Raw genomic sequence first — 6,103 nt, forward strand, 5'->3', positions numbered from 1 at the left:
GCTTGCCAAGGTATATACAAAGGGCGTCATGGATATTGCAGTGTGGTGCTTGAAGCTATGGCAGATTATGACCTATGGATTTGGCCTTCTTTCTTTTGCATAACGGGATCACACGATGACATCAACGCGTTGCAACGGTCTCCGATGTTTAGCAAACTAGTGGACGGTCATGCTCCACCATGCAACTATGAGATCAATGGCCACCAATATACCAAAAGATATTATGTAGCCGATAGTATATATCCAAAATGGGCGACTTTTGTAAAAACAATCCCGGGGCCATCTGCTTCACGACAGGAGGCTTGCAGGAAGGATGTTGAGCGGGCATTTGGTGTGCTTCAAGCTTAATTTTCTATTGTTCGGTACCCTGCTCTAAGCTGGCTTCACGACCAAATATGGGAGGTGATGCAGGCTTGTGTGATCATGCACAACATGATCATCGGGGATGACCGCAAGAATTGGGTCAGGACACATGTTGGTCCCTATGAGTGTCAGAGTCCTCTTGTGGAGGTTGATCATGAGGTGCCTGCAGATTTTGCTGATTTCCTCGTCATGCACGCAGAGATTCGTGACAGCAATGTTCACGAGTAACTTCAACGTGATCTCGATGAGCATCTGTGGAGGGTCAAAGGATTATCAGCAAATGCGGCAGTGACTTGATCTAGCCCGACTTATTATGTTTGTTTAGTTTCTTATTGTTTTTCTATTTTAATTGAAAAACAATTTTAGCAAACATATTTATTTGTATGCTATGCTTAATAAAATGGTTGTGTTTTTGAATACTCTAACAAAAAAAATTAGGACATCGATTGGGAGCACGACTGAGCGGCAACACCCCCCAGATGCGGCACCAAGCAACAATGTCTCACAAACACTCGATCCAGCGTAATTTAGAGGATGCTTTAGGAAACGCGACTGGAGATGCTCTCACTCGTGTCATCGAGGCGTGACTATAACGGATTGGTCAATACCCCGCATGTGCCGCTCACTCAACGGCTGATGGGCACCTACAGGTTTATTGCGTCAGCACGGTGATGTTAGTTTTTAAAAAAAATGCCAAAAAAGCAGCAATCCATGCGTGCATCCTATTAATTATTTTGTATAATGCATGATTTAATTAACCCATCAGGATGATATTGAGAACAAGCAAGTGCGTCTATGCTTGCCCTATGCGAGAGCCCTCCACGATAGACACCTCGCGCCAAGGGGTTCGGTACTGGACTTCGCTATTTTTTTACTGGTCCACGTTCAGCCGTAATATGCCAGAACTCTCCTCTCACACGCCACCTCTCCTTCACGCGACCTCTCCCCACCCGATGGCACGCCGCCGCCGCTGCTCCATCCCCTCCCGGCGCAGCAGCTGCTCCGTCGTCTCTCCTCAGGTGCATCCTCTTCCGATCTCCCCAACTTCTCCATGGATCCCAACCCTCCCTGTCTCGCATCCTCAATCCAGTACTCATGAGATCTTGTCTGCCCCATCCAGTACTCCAGTAGGTTGTAGTGACTGGGAAAGGCGACGAGGGGTCGAGGCCATTGGTGCTGGATCTCCTGGCGGCGTACCGATGGATTCGGTCGATGGGGAAAAGAACAGCACCACTGTGGCGAGGGCAAACCCTAGCGTGGTAGGTAACCATCTCCCATCTTATTCAGATTTTTCTTTTCCTTCCTACTGGCCACGAATCCATTTTTTATTTGGTTGAGTTTGTGGTTCCTCTCAACTGTTTGATCCAAAATTAATTGACTGTCCCAATTTCTATTCTTTAGGTTCTTTTCAAATTTACTCAAATGGTAAAGAAAATTAATTTTGGAGCAGATGCTATGATTGGATTAAGTGGGACAACAATATCTTAATTATGCTTCATGTTCGATTTTTTGAAACAGATTCACGTGTTGAAGCTTTTGTGGTGATGGGATTAATTATGTGCCTTCAGTACCAACAATGAATGTTGATGAATCCACTGTATATTCTTGGAATTAAGCGTCCTGTTCAGCAATTCGTGTCAGAGCAGGTATGAGTGCATCATTTTTCTTTCATTTACTTGCAGTTATAAATATTCGGCAAGTGCTCGGCTCAGCTACTCATGTGCTCAATATACTACTCTACGTTTGTAGAAACACAAAGCTTTTTGTCCGACAGTATTATTCATTAGAATAAGTAATACCGGAATGCATTTTTTCTGAACCTGATTGGTGACTTATCTCCTAAATTTTTATTGATTAGAAGAAGTATTACCGTTTTCTGCCCCTGATTGGTGACATAACTTGCTGTTATGATACACCAATATAACGTATCACACGTAGTTGATTCATATAATTAGAACAAAGAGAACTATTTTGCGGCTTTACATTTTTTTCGTGTCGATATTGCAGTATGTTCATTTGGAACTTCAAGATACACATTACTCATGTCACCTTTCCTTTTTTTCCCTTCTAAAACCTCTTCATTAGTGAGGTTTAGGTTGCTCTGAATATTGTTTTATCATATGTTTTAAAATAATATTTTCCCTCATTCTAGAGCCTTCACATCTGAAAGTTGGTTTGTGAGATTGCAACCGATTTGATGTGCCCTTGTGTTTGAACAGGACCTTTTCTTCAATGGAGCTGTTACAGCTAATCTGAGGAAGCTAGCAAATATGTAAGCTTCAGGGACTCTTTTCCAGAGATTTGTCATGTTATGTTCAGGCCATGCCTCATGTATTTAGTCTGTATTTCGTTCGGAAAATATCTCATTGTTTCTAGCAGCACGAGTATAATGTATTGGCACTCTTTTAGTCTCGTGATTACATTTAGATAAAGTCTAAACCTGGAGAGTCGTTGGCTGTATTGGCACTATTTCGCTAACTGATTAACTTCATTTTGTGCAGTTTCTGTGGTGTAGCTCACCTCCTGTAGCATGCTATGGTGTTTTCTTCTTCAGCTTAACCTGTTCTGCCACTACTAAATGGAGAGATACATTGTCAGTTCTCTTTCTACACATCTAATAGCTCTTTATATTGTTACTGAAAAGAGGTAGATTGCAACTTCTCACGTCCATGATGAAAGATGAAGTTGCTCTAGAGATTTGAGTATTCTATTAAATTATGGGATTTTGAAATGGCCGGAGAATATTTTGTAACCTGCTTAAGTGTTAAGAACAAAGGTATGTACTTCATTCTAAGAGAAACACAACAATTTATCAATACAATTAAACAAGTTCAAGTCAGTTGGTTCTTTCTTTTAATTTTCTTCTGATTGTTCTGGTCTAGATTCCAAGTTGTTAGCCTTTGGTGATTGCAAGTTTGTATATTTGCCAGATTGGATGTTTACCAAGGATTCTTTCCATGGGCATTGGAAGGTAGGAAATCACAGCTATTCCTATCATAGACCAGGTAATTTATTGCTACTGCAAAAACTATCAAATAATCATAGAACTGGAGGAATATGAGACAGTGTTGGTCCCTACTCTTTTCAACTCATATACAACTTCTTATGTTCCTCTACAATAGTTAAATGTTTGCACCAATGCTTCCTTTGGAATTTGAAGAGATATACTGTATCATGTTTAGATCATATCAAGGGACTGTTTATGTCTTGGTTTGTTACTCATTTTCCATAACTTTGTGTGTTTTGTCTCTCCTATCAATTCTCAGTGTTACAAAATTGACGCATAATAGTATTGTTAGTAAATACTCTTCTTGAGTAAAAGTAATCATATCTTTGTTAAATTGGCTGCATAAAAAAACCAGTGAATTTTCTATTTAGCCGAGCTGTTAAATGTGTTGGATCGCATGAGAATTTTTGATGTCTGCATACAACGCCTTAGTTTAATGGTCTGCTGCAAGTGGGTATATTTTAATTCTTTGCGGCACAGAGTAGCACACACATACTTTCACAATAAAATTTTAATTTTTTCATCATTGTAATTTTCTTATCATTTATATGATTGGCGCAACATGAGTTTATGTAGCGCGCAGCTATTCAATGCACATTTCTAGAAACAAGCTTGCCATGGACCAACTATCCCACAGGTTATGCACCGTAAGTTGTTGTTGATGTTCAGTGAGCCAAGGTATTCTTTCCTATGAAGAGGGAAACACGACCTTCTGTTTAACTATATTGGATTGCTCAAACTTCTTGCTGATGAATTCATATATGAGACTACGGCTATATGTGCGGGGAGTGCTCAAACTTCTTGCTGATGACTTCATATATGAGACCACGGCTATATGTGTGGACTTGAAAATAACCAGCTAGATGCTTAAACCATATTATGACCAGCTGACATGCAAGTCTGTGTCAACAGGTGGTTCTGCTCTTTAAAACCATCTGTAATGACTCTCCTAGACCCCTTCCATTAGAAGTAGCAAGGACAAGACAACGACAACTCTGAATCATCTCAAAGAATATGGCTATGATGGGAAAGGTTGTTCTAAGATATGGAGACCAGTAGCACATTGTCACCGTCGCCTAGCTAAGATTTTGCAATACACTGGAGAAAACGAGGAAGGCCGATGCTCTTTATTTTGTTTCACATTGTCTTGGGAATTACTATAGAGCGTAACTATATTTACCTATCAGATTTTTTTTTGATGCTACCTGTTCATTTTGCATATTGTTGTAAGTTTGATCATAAGCAGATACGGACTAGATTTCATACTACAGTGCAAATCTTGTGACTTTGAACAAAAGAAGCATGCACAATTAGACTATTACACAACATTGTATTACAGGGCAACTTCGTGTGCCAGTTTCTGTTACCACTATTGAAATGTACCTATATCTTATGCCATGATTTTTATACCTGCCTTCTTATTTGTCTCTATTGTTACATTTTGCTGCCGGGGTTTCTTAGTGTCTCGAAGTACCGTTTTACTAAGTTGTGCAACAAGCCCTAGCTTGCTATTGGGAACTGCTGGTGCTTGCATCTATTTAGCTGACCCCAGGTCCAGGTACATCTGCCTCTTGCCCGTGGAGACAAACTTGATGCAGCTACTGACATCTCCAGGCGTTGTGATTAGCATGCACCTGACCGGCGAGGAGGCGCCCCAAGGTAAATTCTTACATCGAGTAAATTCGAGTGAATTATTTCTACTTTGAGTGCATCGTCTGTCTATTTTTGGTATTTTAGGTTTATAAATGGGTAGGTTCTTGTTTATTATTGAAACAAAAATATATATACATATTCTCTGTGAATTTGAACATGAAATTTTGTGCACATCTGTCCTTTCATTTACTTTGATTTGTCAGTTGGCAGATTTTTTCACCTATGTTTCTCTTAACCTGCAGTGAATTTGAACATTAAATTATACATGTACTTAAGAGCAAGTTGGAAAGTACGTCTAGAATGTTTAACTTGAACACATTGGTACAGAAGTACGTACCATTTCTGTATCGGTCTTCCTAGCTAAATCATACAACTCGCCCAACCATTCGTGGTAGTATGTTTCATTCGACGTGCAGATATAGCATCTTCATTCCAAGATCCAAATGATTTTTTTCAATACTTTGCAGAAACGCTTCTGACGATTGTGAACGATATGTTTCTCCACATCAAAGGAAAAGACAAGTTGGAGTCAGTTGAATCTTCAAATGGAGAGCCCGATCCTCACACATAAAGGCGATGCTGCATCGTAGTTCATTAGACACATATTTATTGTTCTTGCTCTTGATCAGAATGGTCAACATGATATTCTTGCAAATCTCTGTTGAACCATACTCAACCTATAGCTACTTTTTTTTGGGTGTATTTTACTTCATACATTGATCTTACGTTTGTAGCTACACCAACACTCATTCAAGATAATTGTGGTTAAGTTGTAATTCATTACTTGTTGAGTACTCGGTCAATGTATGCCTAACTTACTCCCTTCCAGCTATGTATGTTTCTATGACTAATGCCATCAGGCGCCTGATTGGCATGCACCTGACCGGCGAGGAGGCGCCCCATGGGGCGCCCCAACCACTAGTATGAGTAAAATCAGCTTGTGTATCAACTATGTACGACAAATAAAGCACCAAAAATGCTCAAAAATCCAGCCACCCAGGTTTAAGTCCCCAAAGATGCGGATTTGGGTATTATTATTAATAATAATATCACTTTAGAGGTTTCCTCCTACCGTATTCC

The 6,103-nt window shown here is 40.0% G+C and overlaps 1 long non-coding RNA gene across 4 annotated transcripts; it reads left to right on the forward strand.

The window, feature by feature from the left end:
- The first annotated feature begins 1,259 nt into the window (after positions 1-1,259).
- On the forward strand, positions 1,260-5,826 carry LOC124679002. Of its 4 annotated transcripts, none has more exons than XR_006994747.1 (7): positions 1,260-1,382; positions 1,484-1,626; positions 1,882-2,009; positions 2,583-2,635; positions 2,865-3,139; positions 3,246-5,029; positions 5,491-5,826. It is a non-coding gene; the product is annotated as an uncharacterized LOC124679002 (long non-coding RNA). The 4 variants fall into 4 exon arrangements; XR_006994745.1 differs by having other exon boundaries at positions 1,484-1,622; XR_006994746.1 differs by having other exon boundaries at positions 1,484-1,622; positions 3,294-5,029.
- Positions 5,827-6,103: the final 277 nt, after the last annotated feature.

This window comes from Lolium rigidum, chromosome 7, assembly GCF_022539505.1.
Source record: "Lolium rigidum isolate FL_2022 chromosome 7, APGP_CSIRO_Lrig_0.1, whole genome shotgun sequence".
NCBI classification, from domain to species: Eukaryota; Viridiplantae; Streptophyta; class Magnoliopsida; order Poales; family Poaceae; genus Lolium; species Lolium rigidum.